The sequence below is a fragment of the Prionailurus bengalensis genome, chromosome D4, assembly GCF_016509475.1.
Source record: "Prionailurus bengalensis isolate Pbe53 chromosome D4, Fcat_Pben_1.1_paternal_pri, whole genome shotgun sequence".
In the NCBI taxonomy this organism is placed as follows: domain Eukaryota; kingdom Metazoa; phylum Chordata; class Mammalia; order Carnivora; family Felidae; genus Prionailurus; species Prionailurus bengalensis.
The window spans coordinates 58470420-58488905 of record NC_057359.1 but is presented as its reverse complement, the minus strand read 5'-3'; the positions used below and the strand labels follow the sequence as shown (position 1 = coordinate 58488905).

The 18486-nt window shown below is 48.2% G+C and overlaps 1 long non-coding RNA gene across 1 annotated transcript in view; it reads right to left on the bottom strand.

The window, feature by feature from the left end:
• The window catches only part of LOC122474630, a 42660-nt gene extending 25048 nt beyond the window's left edge, over positions 1-17612 (bottom strand). Inside the window, exon 1 of the long non-coding RNA XR_006294959.1 lies at positions 17382-17612. This is a non-coding gene — a long non-coding RNA (uncharacterized LOC122474630). The remainder of the gene's footprint in view (positions 1-17381) is intronic.
• Between the last annotated feature and the right edge of the window lie 874 nt (positions 17613-18486).

Here is an 18486-nt window from a genome sequence, read left to right as displayed (position 1 = left end):
GGGAGAGAAAGGAGAAAGATCACAAAGGGACATACGAAGTTGTTGTAAAGGGGATCTATGTTTAGGACCTTCCTACCTTTCAAGTTTCTGGTTTTAACGTTCACTCATGGGCCAGGGCAGGAATGACAGGTGAGTACTGGAGAACCGGTTTCTAGATTCCTCTACAGCAATATCCATGTCCAACAAAGTCCTATTTCTGTACATGACCATGGTCAGGGGCATACTCAGGGGGCAATTCAGGCTACGTACTGTGAAACAAAGGTAAGAAGAAAGGATCAAGAGAAACAGTGGCTGCTTCCTGGAATTCCCTACCATCTATCTACTCTTTGCCTTTCCCGTCCCCACTGTGCTGAATGGGTTATTCCCAAGCCATCGTTCTGTGGCCCCAGGAGCAGCCATCGGATGCCCTCCTTGACCATCTGTGAAAGCTCCCCAACACAGGATTGAGATACTTTCGCAAAGCTGCTTCCTACTTGTGCCTGGTTTGGGAGCACAGAAAAAGAGCACAGTTATGATTAAGCATGTTCTAGTCCCAGCTCACCATGAAGACAACCAGGTTCCAGTCACTCTGCTCCAGGCGGCACGGAGCCTCCTGGGCCTTGGAGAGACGGTGGCTTCCCCCCAAACCACCCAGGAATAGGCTGACTGATTGAGATGAATTCATTTTTCCTCCCAAATACAGAGACAAGTGCTTACAAATTGAAAAAAAACTGATGCTATATCTGCAAATTAAGTTATTCTTTTTCCAACAGCCTCATTCTTTTAGCATCCTTCTCATAGTTTTAGGGCAAATAATATTTGTTTTCTCCCTGCACAAATACAAAAATGTTTCCAGCGCTCCGAAAATCTCTGAATTCCATTTCCGTAAGCATTTGCTGAGGTGTCACTGGCCCTGATGCCTGGCAGTTGGCTAACGTTCCTTGAGTACTTACCATGTGCCAGGCATTTCCAGGTGTACGATCTCATTTAATCCCCTGGGTGGAATATTAAACCCTCACATAAACCCTCTGAGGAGATATTACGTCCACTTCACAGATGAGGAAACTGAGACTCAGAGAGGTGAAAGGCTCGCCCAAGGACACACAGCCTTTCTCCAGAGCCATGCCCTTTCTCAGGCCCCTGTCACCCATGAGACTGCAAGACACTTGAAGGATGTCAGCCAACAACAACTTGAGCTGCTGGTCAGTCCCCGGAGCCCAGCTCAGGCTCTGGCAGAAAATGTTTACAACTGAATGAATGAACAGTTGCGTGAATTGCTTCCACTTAGGTGGTATATTCCACTACTCTGCTTCTCTGACCCTACTCTGGGGTCCCTGGATCCAAGACCTCCTCCCAAGTCACATCCCTCACCCCACAGCCACATGCGGCTACGCAGCACACAGAACCTGAACGTCAACAGCCGCATGAGGAGGAAACCTCCCAAGAACTACCTCTATTCCTTGGAGAGTTCATTTGTGCATGTGTGAATGGCAGTGCCCAGAACAACCACAACCATCCAGCTGGCACGACAGCACTCCATAGCCCTGCAAGATCCTTCAGCCGTGACCTTGACCATCATCACAGCAGCCACAGCTGGTAGGCGAGGAAGGATTCCTCTTTGAGCAAAGGGGGAACCAGACTCAGAGAGCGAGACCACAAGAGAACTGAGCCAGGGTTCCTGATACCAGGCTCAGTGCTCATTCCTTTGCCATATGATATCCAGAATCTTTTTTCTGACTACCAAAATCATGGAGATCCACTTCTAGGGCCTGGTTTGCAAGTGGGTTTTGTTTTGCATGAATAGGAAAGAGTATGTGGTTGATTAGTAATGTCTGCTATGAGCGAGGGTTTAAGAGCCATACTATAGGTGAAGTGTATTCATGGATCATTCCCCAGACTCTAACTAATATGCCTTTTCCTCTTTAAAACAAAACCATTTTGAAATTACCTCCTTCTGACTGTCTCCAGCTCAATAAAATTTTCAGACTTAATGGCCAGAAATTTCACCTGAATGATACCTGGGAAAGCAGAGTTTGATAAACAATTTAACATAGGCTTCAAGATTGCAAGGGGAGTGTTTAATTTGCTCAAGAGACCCACTGTCCTCAAGGACTCCAGTCCATTAGCTTTTGTCCAACTAATGACAAGTGAGTTTTCTATATTCATTAAAGCAGACTTGGGATTTGGCTTGAGGGGCAGTGAACTGAAGAGGAAATAGCACTGGACTCAGGAGGAATGTTCTTGATTACTTGCTGTACATTTTGAAAAAGAATAAAATGGTGTTTTCTAAAATCCTTTTAAGTCAGTCTTCTCTCTGATTCAGGTTCTCATCTTCCAGTGAAAACCAGGGGACTGCCCCAAAGGGGTTTTTTAGGCCAACTCAAGCCAGCTCAACTCAGCTCAGGTCACTTCGCCAGCCACCCCCGTCTGCTTCCACAGGGCTGTGCTGGCACAGGTGGGAAGGGAAGAGGCCCAGATTGCCCTCAGAGGGCTCACAGTCTAAGGGGGCACCTACAGGGGAGAGCAGCGAGGGACAATCACCTGGGGGTCACCATTACCAATGCCCTAAGCCCCTGCCTCTGCTGCTCCGGTTTGCAGAATTCATTGATCTCAGTATGACAAACATTCACAGGGGTGCTACTAGGTGCCAGGAGTCTTGCAAAAAAGAAGGAGGAGGAGGAGGAGGAGGAGGAGAAGGAGGGCAGAAAATGTCACCATGCCCTGCTCTATCCCTGCACTTTTGTTTTGGCCACCGCATCGGTGATGGAGTCTGGGTTGCTCGCTGATCCCCCTGCTGGGAATAACTCCCCAAATGCCATAGAATAAGGTCAGAAGGCTTTTGAAGCTGTGGCTAGTCCCATGGCATCTTTGTGTCAATTAGGAAAGAGCCTTGTATTGGAAGGAGACAGAGGGCTCACTCCAAAGAGTTGATTGGAGAGAGTTTAGTGAAAAGGTTGTTTATTAAGTTGTGGCCGGGGGTAAGAAAAACCAGCATGGGATGGTGGAACACCCTAGCAGCAGAAGGGAGCCGTGGTACCACTGTTGGGCCAGAAGGGACAGCAGGAGGCTGCATCTATGGTAAGGGGTACCTGACAGGAGCGGTGGATCTTCATAGGCACAGCCACCACCAAGCCAGCAGGGGGGGCAGCTGAGGGGATAAATACCCCAGCTTCTCTCTCTGCTAACCCCCACCCCACCGTCTTGTGCTGGCGCCTCCCACTGGCTACATAGGAAGCCAGAGAGGAGGAAGCCTGGTGGATGCAGGCCACGGACTTCGGCCTTCTAGGTCACAGAGAAGAAGGAGAAGGGTAGACAGAAAACATCTGAGCACAGAGATGGCCAGCAGAGTACCCCTTCCTCCAGACATTTGCTGTCATCTGCCGGAATGTCATGAGACACATTCTACTCTGTGATTCCAACATAGATAGTGGCCCTGAAGTTGGTTTGTGCACCCATCAGTGCTCATCCCGCTGTCATCAGGTCTGATGCCAGGTCTCACTTCTCCCCCAAACAGCCCACAGTCTGGCTCCCCAAACAACCTGAACAGAAGTCCTGCTTCTCCAGATGATGGCTCCCTCCTCTGCAACTTCCTCCCCATCATCACTGTACATCCAATCCAGAAAGCCCAGGGAAAATGTTGTCTCCTCCTTGAAGCCTGCCTGATTTCACCAACTGGAAGCCATGTCTGCTTCCTCAGGGATCCTCACAGAGCCTCCCCTATACATCTTCCTCAGCAAGTCAATACCATGGGGCTTGTTCATCTCTGAATTCACCCCAAGTGCCCTCCAACAGCCAATGCTGTCCCCTGTGAAAGCATCCGAGAAGCCATGTGCCATGGTGGTTTAGAGTCCAACAGACTTTAGAATCCAAAAGGTGGGACACGAATCCTGGTTCCACCCTCCACTAGCCTTTAGTTTTTAACAAATCACTTCACATTTCTGAGCCTCAGTCTCCCCATCCCAGCCATGGGAATAATAATCCCTACCTCAGGGCTGTTGTGAGAATTCCGTGAGACTGTGTTTGTGGCACTCACTAAATGATAGCTTCCCTCTTCTTCCTCCAATAGACTGGGTGTTCTTTGAGAGCACGTCACGCCCATCCTGACCCACCCTTGACTCTCAGAGTGGGCCTGGTGCTCTGGGGGCGGGGTTGTACAGTTAGGAATATAATCCCTAGGGAATCTCTGCTCCCTATCTGTGTGACCTTGGGCAAGTTACTTGGCCTCTCTGTGCTATTTACTCATCTTTAAAACAAATGATAGAAATAGTAGTGTTGTTCCTAGCTAATATCCATGCAGGGCTTTCTGAGGGCCAGGTACTATTTTAGGTATATGATGTATATGAACTCATTCAATCCCAAAACCACATTAGACAGTAACATGGTAGCCTTTTGCTGTTCACCAAATACTTCCAGTTCTCTTTCCAGGCACTTAGTAGTCTTACACATGCCCACCCCCTGGAGTTAGAGGTAGCCACATGACTCACTTTGGCCAATGAAACGTGAGCAGCAGTACCGTCCAGGAGGAAGCCTCATGACGGTGCATGACCCACTCTCACCCTCTGTCAAGAGACCAGTAGCGTTCCACACGACAGTTGTTCTGGGAGTCTGGGCCCCAGGGTAACAATGGCAATGGCACAGACCCAGTGCCCGTGGCTGATCCAGGAAGGACTTGCAATGTTACCGGGGACACTTCAGGCTACTGAGACCTGAGAGGTGCTCGTTACCACAGCATAACTTAGCTGATCTGACTAATGCCCGTGGGGCCTGTTGTCCCCATTTCATGGTAAGGAAACTAGTATCTATGTCATGGTAAGACTGAATATTACATAGTCTGGTCTATGTAAACTAGTGTACAATAAGCCCTTCTGAAACTCTAGCTATGATAGGTACAGACACAGGAATGGACACAAACACGGACACAGCCCACGGCTCCAAGGTATGGCTCTGGGCAGCCCCAGGCCACCACAGCCTGGAAGGAAGGCCAAGGACTCCACAAGCACATTTCTGCTGCTCTACCACAGGACGGAGCTTGGAAATCAGCATCCTCAGCAGATGCCAACCCTTCCCTTGGTTCTTCTTGTCTGTCCGGCCATCGACCTTGACTCATTAGCAATTGCTCCTGGTTGCATGTGAGCTGGCAGTCATGGATTTTCTTTCCTTCTGGGTTAAATTTCTGGCTATCAGTGAGTGAATATCTGTCACCTCCGGCTCCCCTGCATCTGGCAGAGGCTAGAAGAGCTGGGAGGCTGAGGGGCACTGTGACAACCAGGAAGGGGCAGGTACCCCCGGGTACCCCTCCAGGACCATATTCTCTGATTACCTGCATCACGTCCCAATCATCCCTGATTGACAAAGGGTAACATGATTGAGCATTACAGTTGCACAGTGCTTCCCAGTTTAGGATGAAAACATTTTCCTTTTCTTCATACTCAACACTCACTGACCACAGGGCTGGTATTGCTGCCCCCACCAGCTCACAATTTTAATAACAACAATAACAATAATAATAGCTAACCTTTCGAGTGTTTATTCTGTGCCAGACTAGGCTAAGCACATGACACGCACGATCCCATTTTACCCTCCCAACAAGTATATGAGACAGGGTTATCATCATCATCTTACAGATGAAGAAACTGAGACGCAGAGAGGTTGCAGCAAAACTGAAGACACAGCTAGAAAATGGTGGAATCCAAAATTCAAAGCCAGGTCAGTCTGGCTCCAGAACCCCAGTGCCCTAATAATAGTGGATACAAAGGGTTGTGAGGAAGAGAGAAGAGGGCTGGTATCTCATTTACTCCTCATAACAGCCTTGTAAGGTGAGTCTTGTCACCTATATTGCAAACGAAGTTGCTGAGGACCAGAGACATAAAGAATGTCACACAGCAAGCAAGGGGGAGAGAAGAGTCATTCTGCAACACACTTGTCACCAAAGCCTCTTCTGTACAGGAAGCCACCAGCCATTGACAGTGGAGACAGGCTCATAATGCAGAAGGGCACCATAGACCAATAACACATTTAATGGAGATATAAACAGAGTTTGAGGGGGAAGCGCAGAGGAAGGGTAATCCAGGAAAGCTTCCCAGAGGAGATGGTATTTGAGTAAAGACAGGAGAGAAGATATCCTTGCTGAATTTCTGCTTTCTTGTAGTCAGGATACTCAGACCACTCTAAAGTCGGGGGAGGAAGTTTGGTCACTCTGATTCCCCATTCTCAGACCATTCAGAGCACAGCCAGGCTGGGCGTGGTGGTAGTGGTGGCCTGCAAACCCCCAGGGGACATACCCATCGGGCCCTAGACAAATTTCCCAGCCACATCTAATTTCCCCGCTGCATCCGAACCTGTCTTCTTGTAATTGTAATTCCAGCCCCATTTATTTTATACCCACCTGTCCCCATCTGGAAGGAAATTGAGTGAGAGTAAGAAGGGAATAAAATAATAGGAACTTTTTAGTCTGGAGCAGTCATCAAATGCTCTCTTTGCCCATCAGACTGGTATTTAAATAGAGGAGGGGTCTGGGGTGGGCAGAGGGCATTGTTAACAACTGCCTCGGTGTGGCAGCAGGAGACAGGAATAATAGACTTGGAGAGTGTTTTCCAGATTGTGCTGAAGTGATGAAAAACAACGGGTCCCAAAATGGAAGTAACAGCACACAGAACCCCTCCGTGGGTCCTGCAGGCAGCGGCGGAAGCACTGCCTGGCTCCTTTTCTAACACGACTGAATTAATTCAGGGACCGTGCGAGGCTTGGACTCCCATTTCGATTACAGACAGACCTAGTTTTTGCAGAACTCATTAACTAGCAGGTCTGCGGGGACCTGGGCTTCCAAGCCTTGCTGGACAGGCCCCGGGAGCCGGCTTCTGAGGAATCCAGGCGCCCGGAGTGCGGGCCAGACCTGTGCTGAAAGTCGGGCCTCGGAGGGAAGCTCTCGCAGCTCTTGCGAGTTTGAAAGAGGTCAGCGTGTGGTGGAGGCGGGAGGAGCCCGGGCAGTGTGCTTCCTACCAGCACACCAGGCTGTGACAGTGAGGGATTCGGCACCAGGGGCCGTTAGGGTCGGACGAGGCTGAGTTCACAGGTCATCCTCCCAGCAACAACGAAGTTTGTCAGTGCGCGACAGGAGGGCACTGACACCACAAATGGAGACACGTGGACGTGTTTGAATGCTACTGGTCCTCAAGGTTCAGCTCCAGGGCCCCCTCCTCCAAGAAGCCTTCTGGAAACAATCCACCTTGTCAGGATGCCCTCTCTCCTCGGTTTCTGCCCCTTCATACTGGACAGTCAGCCCTTCATACCCTGTGTGGCAGGTATTTCTGCCCATTTTATGTCGCCCCTGCTGAGCTGTAAGTTCCAAGGACAGGCTCCTTTGATCCTTCATATTCCTATCCTCAGCTCTTATCATCTTTCATGTTTACTTGTTAATACATGAGTGCATAGTCAGGCTCTGTGCTGACAGCTCGGAGCCTGGAGCCTCCTTTGGATTCTGTGTCTCCCTCTCTCTCTGCCCCTCCCCCACTCACACTCTGTCTCTCTCTCCTTCAAAAATAAATAAACATTAAAAAAAAACACATGAGTGCATAAATGAATGAGAAGTGGCTATAGGCAAAAAAAAAAAAATGGTAAAAAGAATACAATATTTCATGTACCCCCACAACAGCTTAATGCTAAGGGATGAATGAAAATAATCTAGTTGAGTGCCAATATACTTACACATTCTAGGCTGGCCTAGAACCATGTGGAGGCAGGCTCCTCGTGGGAATAGCAGAGCATAATAGTTAACCCAGACTCTGGAACCAGGTGGTTCAGTTTACTTTCGGACTATGAACTTCACTGCTCTGTGACTTTGGCTAAGTTACCTATCTCCTTTGTGCCTTACTTGCCCATCTGTAAAATGGGGGTGATAAAATGGTACTGACATACCTCATAGGATTGTTATTTGTAAGGTACTTGGAGCACTGCTTACCACAGACTGATGAGCCATTACCCCCACTCTTTTCTGAGTCTCACCTTCCTTCTCCCATCACACACACCTCACCTCAGCAACCAAACTGTGCTGAGCCAATGGGGGCCCCTGGTGGCCAAGACAGGAACTGTCTAATCATTGCTGTTTCACCATCTTGCTCATTTAAGCCCACGCAAGAATACTGAATATATCCAGCAACCCCCTCCTTGCCTCTTACTGTTAATGACTCGGTTTACACCAACTCAGATGCCCTCTCATACATAAACATGCATTCTCCCTAACTTTCATCCGGTCACCTTTAATTAAACATCTTTCTTCATCTCTGTTATCTTTTGCTCTCCCCATTCTATCTCGTTTTGGTCCACCTGAGAGCTCCAAGTGTATTTTGGCTAATAAGCTTGATAGTAATGCTATGCTGCACTGTCCACTGATAGCCACTAACCATGAGTGGCTAGTCACATTTAAATTTAAATTCATTAAAACTAAATAAAATTAAAAATTCAGCTCCTCTCTTTTACTACCTATACTTCAAGCGTTCAATAGCTACATGTGGCTAGGGGCTACTGTACTGGATACAGAACATTTCCATCATTTGCAGAAAGTTCTATGTTTATGCAACATTGCTCTACATTCCTCTAGATAAGAAGGAAATGTAATTTCAGCTTCTAAAAGGAACAGACAAAATAAAGCACTAGTTGTTTCCTTTCTGTATATATATGTCAGATATGTCCATCTACCTATCTATATCTGTACATACTTTATATAATAAAATTATCTCTGTATCTATCAATCTAGAGAGAGAAGGTTTTCATGCATTATAACATTGAATTTATTTAAAATACTTGGTATTTGGAAATCTTTTGGTACTTCATGAAGGTATCTGACAATCATCTACGATCTAATTCAACCTGCTTTTTCTCAAACATCAATATTCAAGATAAACAACCACCTATTTGTTACACAGTTCTAGGGACTTGGAATTTTGTTTACTTACCAGTGATGCAGCTCCATTGTTAGTTCAGCTGCCGGTCCAGCTACTGAAGAGCTGTGTGACCTTGAATACATTCCTTTCTCTCCTGGGCCTCCCGCAGGAGGCAGGATTGCAGAGAATTACTAAGAGTCTCCTTTTAGCTCTAAGAAAAGTTTTGCTTCTAGATCTGTTTTCCATCACATGAATGTAGAGAAGCTTGTATTAAATGGCCATTAGGGTCCACAAAAGTTTTATTACATAGGCTTTACGGGCTGGCCTGAGCGCAGAACAAACACTTAATATCTATTTCTGTAGGAATCTGCACTCTGAGGTCCAAATGTTGGCTGTGTCTCCATTGGGGCAGTCAGCACATAGACATCAGCTCCCACCCAGGAGCCTAGGAGAGCAGGTATCAACATTTAAAAGCTGGCCTGGCAGTGAGGAGGGGGAAATATCTCCCATGATTCCTTCTTTCAGTGCCATCATAAACTGTTCTTTTAAAATTGCCTGATTAACTCTAGGGAGAAAAGATGCCAGGTAGATTGTGTTAGACAAAGACAACTATCCTTGCATTTGCTAAGCTATTCATAGTATGTTACTATCAATCGCACTGATAGTGGTAGGAATAGCACCCACCCTCTGTGTAGTTCAAGTCCATGAAAGGTTGGGTGTGGAAGCCCACGCTATGCAACAGCCCAGGAAATGGATACTCTTCCTGCTGGAGAAGCCCATCATCCTCTTTACCTTTTTCTTGGAAAAATAGCTGGGAAGGGGACATCCACAATGTGTGACGGCTGTGTCCCTGCTCCCAGCTGACTGGGCAGATATCTAACATAAGCTGACACCAGCAGATTGTCTCCTGAGACTCTGGAGCCAGGACACTGACACTGGCCAATGAGCCATAGGGAATGGAGTGAGAAGGCCTTGGAGGCTTGTGGGCTAAAGGTACCATTTTGGCGATGTCTTGATGGGTTATATGTGAGAAGATGAACAAGGAGAAAAGCCAGTCTGCAGAGCCAACAGAATGTAATAGAAGTCCAAGAGATGGAAAAGAAACCAAGCATTCTGTGGTAGAGGGGAGAATGGACAAGTGACCAAGTGGAAAAATTAGACACCTGAGGTCTTTCCAGTTCCTGTGAGGTCCACACTTTTTATAACTGGATGCTCATAGAGTCTCTAGTGTTTTCCTAACTTCCTCTTTTTACCTGAGCTCCAAGTAGGTTTCTGTACCTTGCCTCCAAATGATTTTGACCAGGCTTTCATTGTCTCAAAACAGAGCTCCGATAAAGTGATGGATTGTGTCTGTCTTGCCCATCCTGCTTCCAGAACTGATTTTTGTAAATGCCATATGATGGCCTAAAGGGCCCAAAGGAGAAAACTAGAAGTTCAGGGATTCAGCAGTTCGTTATCAAGCATTTCCTGGGCATCTCCAGTGTGCCAGGTCCCGAGTAAAGGACAGAAGGGTGTCCTTTCCTCTCCATTTCCAAACCCTCACCAGCTGTGAGGGCTCTGCTCAGTGCCACCACTTCCTTGAAATCTTCCCAGATCTATGCACATACACATACACTCCCCAGAGTTGGGCTCTCCCTCCCTCAGACTCCCATGAAATAGCTTCTGCATCTCTATTTGGGCATTCTGCCTGTCTTACAGTTCTGCGCATCCCGGGCTCAACCTTTACTAGTATGTGAGGTTCCTGAGAGCAGAAGCTGACTCCCGCTCACCTAGTTCACCTGCCCAGCGCCTGGCACCAACCAGGTGATAACTAGTTTTGGAAGGAGTCCCTTGACACACATTTAGACCATATTTTTGATCTCCAACAAGTCTAACCTCTTATGGGTGCTCATTCAAAGCTGTGGAATCAAACACCAAGTCTCCAGAATGTTCTGGAATGTGACTGGGCACAAGCCCTCATTACAAAAAAAGGACCCCACAGCTGCGAGAATTAGCTGATAGACAGTGCACCTTGACTTGCTACTTTTCCAATCTGACTACTTTCATTTTGCCAGAAAGCCATCTCAGGTGACTCAGCTGTATTAAACACCTTCCTCCTCCTAGTACGTCCCTAGCTCTGTGCGATATTATTCTGGGCAATGGTGGCCAGGAGAACATCCCAAATAAAGAAGTAAGGAAAGGCCCTAGCTAGCTCTGTGTGGCCGATTTCTATGAAAATTGCCTGGATAAGGGCTTGGGCCAGTTTTACTGGCTTGAGTGATTTGTTCACTGAAGTGATTGATAAGACATAATCACCTAGATGTTTGGACCTCTAATTCGGAGAACTCAGGTGTTTATCCATATGCTTTTCTCATAGTGTTAACCAGCAAAGGAGTGGTTCAGCATGACCCCCAGGAGGATGGCTTCTCCATCAGCCCCTTTCGTCTCAGTGGTCTTAATTCAGAATATCACACAGAATGATCAAATGTTCATCACCAAACAATTATGAAAAACTTTGTCATAACAGGGGCCAGACCAACTTCTGATACCCACAGCGTAGGTTACATGTAAACTAAATTCCAACATCACTAAAACACTAATGTTGGTTAAGTTTTTGGTCCTTTTTCTAGATCAGGGATGCTAAATATGCTTCATTTCTCTTATCAATGCTCATTGTTCAGTGGCACTTGCTTAGAGCCTGTGTTGAGAAAGATTCTGAGGCCCAGAGTAAAGTGCTGATGGGTGACTTGGATTTCACAGGGTGGAAACTGGGACACTGAGGAAGGTTACTCCAGGCCAAGGGGCCAGGACAGATAAAGGCTCAACCACTGGTCCATCCTTGGGGACATGTGCACCAAGTACCCTGAGAGCACTAGCTCCTGATCCAAAAAAAGACCACAAGCCTGGGTGTTGGGGTACAGTCCAATGAACAACAGCTGGGAAATTTGGATTGAGAGCATTTGGACACGAGAGACACGCTTTATAGCAGTGGTGGCCCCAGTCAGCTATGACGGCAGGGAACCCTGAGGACCGCGGCTGCAGTGCAATTCTGCAAGGTCACTATGACCCCCCCCTTCTGCCAGTGGCTCCCTCTTCTCACCCACCGGGGACAAGCCTATGCCCGTTTCATCAAGAAACTCAATGTTCATTAAGGCTGCGATTCCCAGCCTGGCAGGTGGTGCCAATGTGGTGGTCCCCTAAGCCTTTCGCTTGTCTGTCTTTCCGCTCATCCCAGAGACTCTCGTGGTCCCCAGCCCAAAGGAAGCCCCCAGAACATGGGGCTGTGGCCCTGTCCCCAGAAGGCTCCTGCCACAGGGGGTTAAATCTTGCCTTTGGCCTGCGCCCCCTCTCCTGTCCTCCTCATCTCCCAGCACTGCCTCACCTGCAGATGGACGTTTGACTCCAGATTTGAATGGAATAAAAACTGACAGTGTGGAGCCATGTTCAGGACTGAGCTACAAAGGATTCACGCAATTATCTTTGTCAGAATTCATTTTGTCAGCATCCCTCTCTTCTTCAGGTTGCACGCTACTGATATCTTTCAAAAGTTTGAGGAGACTGAGAATAAAACGAGGGAAGTACCAGGAACATCTCCACATTAGAACAAACTGGACACAAGGCAAGGCAAGGGCAAAGTGTATGAACCCAGAGGAGTGAGGGGGGAAGAGCCCTTGGTGCTGCAGAAAATCCCAGAATCACACTGGGAAGGGACCTTGGAGGCAACCTGTCCCACCCCACAGTGTCGAAACCACTCCTCAGTCCCTTACTTCAGGGACAGGGGCCCATCACTGCTGAGCCCATCGTGGCATTCTAGGGGGGCATGGGCAGCCCCTGAAATGTTCCCTTGGCGCCTGGCCTCAAACACACCAAGAAAAGGCAGCCCTGAGTCCAGGACAGCCATCATGGGTTATCCCAACTGCTCCTGCACATCCTTCACACGCACGTGTGTGTGCACGCACACCCCACCAACAGAGAGTCTATAGGCCGATTGATCCAGCCCTGGAGTGCTTCTGCCCTGCCCTCTGGTCCCTGGTGTGCAGGTCACTTGCCTCAGCTATGGAGGGCTAACGGGGTCTCAGCCTTAACTTGTACAGAGAGGAGCACCTGCTCCCCGCTGGCCGCCTCTATACCCAGGCTTCCTCGTCTCAGTTCACTGCAGCTCCTCCCTTTGAGTTGCTCAGACTAAAATCCTCAGAATCACCCTTGCTTCCTCTACCTGTCTCAAGTCCCACATCAAATCTGTCTGCAAACCAAATCGGCTCTGCTTTCAGAATCTGTCCAGAATCAGACCACTGGTCACACTGTCAGTCTGTCCGAGCCACCTCCATCCTCACCTGGAAAAGCAGGCTCCCTGCTCTCCCTCTGCTTCCTCATTCACCTACTCTTTCTTCTCCACTTGGCAGCCTGAGCGATGCTTTCACAGCATGAGTCCAGTTACCTTCTCAAAGCCCTCCAGTGTCTCTCTGTGCTACTCAGAGTGACAGCGGGGGCCTCATGTTGGTCTACAAGGCTTGGTTCCCAGACTCCACTAAGCAATGTGGGCTCATCCCCTCCAGAAGAGGGGAGCTTCCCAGAAGAGGGGCATGGTGCTGCTCCTGGTAGGGCAGGGAGAATGTGGACAAGGAAAAGGGAGGAAGGACACCCAGGCCCAGAGGAGGATGGGATTGAAGGCCTGGGTGAGGGGGAGGGGCAGCTCAAAGGGATAGAGCTTTGGGAAACAGTGGGAGAGATTCCTGGGAGAATCAGGGTGTTCAGTAGATGAAGACATTGGACTTCTACCTTGTGGACAACGGCAGAACTCCTGAAGGTGTCTGGGCAAAGGGCTGATGTGGTCACAAATGCTCTACTTCATAGGCCGACAGGGCCGTCACCCAAAGATGGAGGAGAAGGCCCAGAAGAACAATTAGAAGTCAGCCGGCAGGTTGTATGAAAGGAACACTAATTTGGGTGTCCAGAGAGCTGCGTCCCAGTCCCAGTGTCACCACTAATCATACTGGTGATGTTCAGTAATACCAAACCACGTCTCCTCCCTCTTGGCCCAATGGCACTTGTCATCGAGTCCCAGAATCACGGAGCTGCCAGGGACCTCAGAGGTCATCTAGTCCAGATTTCCAAACTCCGGCCTGGGAAATCAATTTACTGAGGTAAGAGTGTTTTTAAAATGAAATAGAAGAGAAGGGACTAGGTCAGAGTGCACTGCTTGTAGTAAAGATAAAATTGCTTTATGAAACTTTTGTTTTGAGTGTGTGTGTTGGTTCGAAATATAAATCCACTTCCGTGGGTCACGGTAATGAATGTTTGAAATTCACTGATAAAGTCCACTCCCTCTGCCCTGTGTGAACTGTGTTTACAGCATTCTCAATAAAATGCACAACCTCTCTTGTCCATCTCTGGGAATAGGATGACGACCCCTCCCAAGGCAATGCTCTGTGCATCAGAAGCACTTCCTCACGCTGAGCTCAGATTTGCCTTTTGTCCTCCTGTCCATTGGTCTTCCCCAGTTCTTTGACCATCTTCCCCCAAATAAACCCAGTCTGACTTCAGATAACAGCATTGAAAGAATGGGAGACAAGTTTACAGGCCTCTTGACTGTGTTCTTTCAAGGCACTAAGCTCATGTATTTCTCATGTCTGCCTGGCACCTCTTCTCTGGGAAGCACGATCCGGGAGCTCATTCTGGGTGACCACCTCCCAACTCATAATCTACTCAGTTTCAATGGCCAGAACCCCAACCCCTGGCTCCAGAGATGGCCAGTGTGAGCGCCACATCCCCTTGGTCATAGGGACTTGGCTCCAGGGCAGGAACACGGTCCAAGCAGAGACAGAGACAATCAGGGACTTTCGCTGAAACTATTAGAACAAATGATACAGTGCTAAGACGGTGGACTATAAGCCCAGAAGTGCAATGACCATCTTTGCCAAAGCCTAGGGAAAATGTGTCACTGAATGAAGCCAACACCGAGGAAACTAAAGGGGATGGAGAAAGAAAGCAACAGCAAGAGAGAGAATAATAGTTGCTGTGATGGGCTGAAATGTGCTCCCCCCCCCCAATTATGTTGAAGTCCTAACCCTCAGTACCTCTGAATGTGACTTATTTGGAAACAGTGTCTTCACAGAGGTAATGAAGTTAAAATGAGGTCATGAGGGTGGGCCTTCATCCAATATGGCTGATGTCCTTATAAGAAGGAAAGGATTTAGGCACACAGACAGATGTGCAAGGAGAGAAAATGCTGTGAAGACACACAGGGAGAATTCCACATGAAGACAGAGGGCTGGAGTGACACATCTGCAAGACAAGGATCTCCAAACATGTCTGGCAAACTTCCAGAAGCTCGGAAGAGGCAAAGAAGGATTCCCCTACATTTCCAGAGGGACTGTGGACCTGCCGACATCTTGATGTCCAGCATCTGGAACCGCGAGACAGTACATTGCTGTTGTTTGCCACCCAGTTTGTGATGCTTTGTCCCGCCAGCCCCAAGACACTAACCCAGCTGCATATACTTATAGAGCACTTACCGTGTGTAAGCATTTTACATACATTAACCTACTTAATATTCACAGCCCTATAAGGTAGTACTGTTTTTACCCCCATTTTACAAATGAAGAAATGGAAGTACAAAGATGTTAAGTAACTTGCCCATGGTCACTTAGCTTATAAGAGGCAGGGACAGGATTCGAATGCAGGCATTGGCTGACCATTAGGCAATACTGCCTCTCAAGAGAGGTAGTGTCTTGATGACGCTGTGGAGGCTCTGGATCCAATGGCTAGAAGCCAATTACAGGAGCCAAGAAATATCCAGAGCTCAAGTTCTTTTGATTTGGGTTTCTGTTGCTGACGAACCCACCCTGGAGGCATCCCAGCTCTGTAGAGCTTTGTTCTACAGCCTGGTTCCCAGATGCTTTGTCATGCTTACCGTCTTCACCCCCACCCCCATTCCCTGTACACTGCCACCAGGGGGTGGCCTTCTTGATTCCTTGCCTTAAAACACACCAAGGTTCTTAAAAATGACACACTGGCTCTCTGGTTGGTCCTCAAGGACCAAAAGGCAGAGAGTGGCTAGCAAAGAGCAGCAAGAGGGCTGAAGGGAGCTTTCTGAAAAATTCATTAGGGAAATTCTCCCTCCTAAGTCTAAGGCAGAGAGAAGTAGAAGAAAGAGGAATGAAGACAAACATGCAAGAAATTCATATGGGGCTTTATAGGGGACCAAGCATGAACAAAGATTTGAGGGTTGACTGGGAGACATGTAAAAGAGAGGAGAGGAGGAGGAGGGGGAGTGGAAGGAGGGGAACAGGGAAGAGGGAAAGAGGAGGGGGAGGAGGAAGAGGGCTAGGAGGAGGGGGAAGAAGTGGAAGGGGAGGAGAGGGAGGAGGAGGGAAGAGGGAGGGTAAGGGGGAAGAGAGGGAGGAGGAGAAAGAGGGAAAGGAAGGGAGAGGAAGAGGAGAAAGAGGATGCCTCTCCAGTGTCTCCCGTTCCCACATGCCTCTCCAGGTCCAGTCAACCATCTCTCTCCAAGCATCTCTCCAATCTGGCCCTTTATCTCCTACAAGAAACCTCACGACTGACAAAATCTTGTGAACAGATAGTTAAAGTGCTCCAAAGGAAGGGAGGCTTCCGATGAGCAGTAGAACTTTCCAGTCTAGAGCTGAGAGAACACAAGGTCACACTCCAGAGAACCCAGAGAGCCAAGGAAGAGGTATGGGAAACTGACCATCAGCCCCAGACCCAGTGCTTAGGAGGCAGCCTGTAGCAGGTGAAAGATAGTTTCAGGCCAAAATAAAAAGTGCTAGGAACAAAAAATGGGCGATAAACTTCAATAACAGGATCTCTTGCTGTCAAATTGCAGCATGTTGAAGGATTTAGAGAGTCTCAGAGGCCTCTGATGTGAGATGGTTTGGTAAAGCTTGTTGGTCTTAACGCTGACAGCAGAGAGGGACGGATATAGACCAAAGTGGGAAAGAGGTAGGAAACTGAAAGACAGGACGGGAGCCAGAAGAGGAAATACAGGAAATACAGAGAGGGGAGAGGAGAGACAGAGTGGAAGATGAAAGGGGAAGAGAAGACACGGAAGGGTCAGGATGGAGAGAGAACCTGGTGGGGGACTGGCAGAGTGACAGGTGCCATCATTTGTGGGGCAGAGGTGCCCGGACGAAAGAAAGGGCCCACCGACCGCAGCCCAGGGCACCTGGAGAGCGGCCTCGGCTCCCGCAGGAGTGGCAGAGGAGGCCAGGAGGCCGACACATGCTGCTAATAAATGACTCTCGCAGTTGATAACCCTCGTTAAACAGAACTTCACAAATGGCTTAATTTGAATTTCCAATACTTGATAGATTTCAAACCCAGGACAATTATCTTTGACGTAAAGGATCAATAAACAGTTCCCTGGCCTGAATCCCCCAAAAAAGGGGACGCTTCCAACAGGGTTGCTAGGATTAAAACTCCTTCAAATGCCGAATAAACACTGACTTATCTCTTTTTAAAGAACTTTTCTGTAAGGCAAAGGTTAGCTTTGTAAGGAAAGGCTGGATGAAAATTAATCTAACTTACGGTGACCTCCTCGAGCTGGGTTTGAATTACATTTCCACATGGCCTGTGAAGATCTTTCACGTCTCTCGCTCCATTAGTTGGTGTACTTAGCAAAGGTCAGGTAATGAGCAGACGTACTTTCCAGTCCAGAACATGATCCTGCCGCACGGCCCCTTCCACCTTCCTGGCGTGTCTCTGTTGGAGGTCACCGGTCTGGGTACGAGCCATCTTTGCGATGCCTCATCCTGAAGGCTCCTGAGAACGATGGACATTACCATTGTCACCACAGCTCTGGGATGTCAGAGGTCTCACATGGTTCCCCATGCTCTGGGGTTGAGAGAATTTAATAGAGGCCCTCAAGTTTCTTATACTCACAAGGGGAAATTCACACATCCCTTTCAGGGAACTGCTCTGTTTCAACCTGCTAACTAAATGTCAAAAGAGGGGAGGGAAGGAACTGGAAAAGGAAGCCAGTGTGATAAGAAAGCTTCATATGCCCCCAAACCCAGAGTCTTCTGTCTTTTGGTCTCATCCATGGCAGGTTCACATTCGCATGGGTCCCTGAGCTTCTCTGTTCATTTTGTTCCTTTACCCTCAGAGTGGGATCAGAATTCACTGCTTTCAGAAGATGGCCAAAGAGCCTAAAGGAAGCATGCGCTGGATAACAATAATACACACTCATAGTCCTTCTGCAGGAGCTGGACCTCCCTGTTCTGAGAACATAAAGAGACGAATTGGGTCAGACCTTGCCCCCAAGGACTTTAAAATTGTGGAGTAACAGATGTGTATGTCATTGACTGGCACACACGGGCACTAGAGATGCCTCTCATGGCCTCCCCACACCCATCAACCTCCTGAGAGACTATGCCTCCAGGTTTCCTGGGGCTGGATAAGAATGTTCAACCTGTTTAGGAAATGAAATTCAACTTGTTCTCTTTCTTTCTCTCTTTTGAGCTCTCCCCCGTTCTCTATCACTTGCTATATCATAAGGCATCTAACCACCTACTTGGCCATGTTTTCTCTAGCCCCTTCCCTACTATCATTCTGGAAGTTGTACATTCTACTCCCAGTCTTTCAGTGTTGACCCTTTAAACATTTGAGTGCTTGCTTAACTGTATACTTTGCT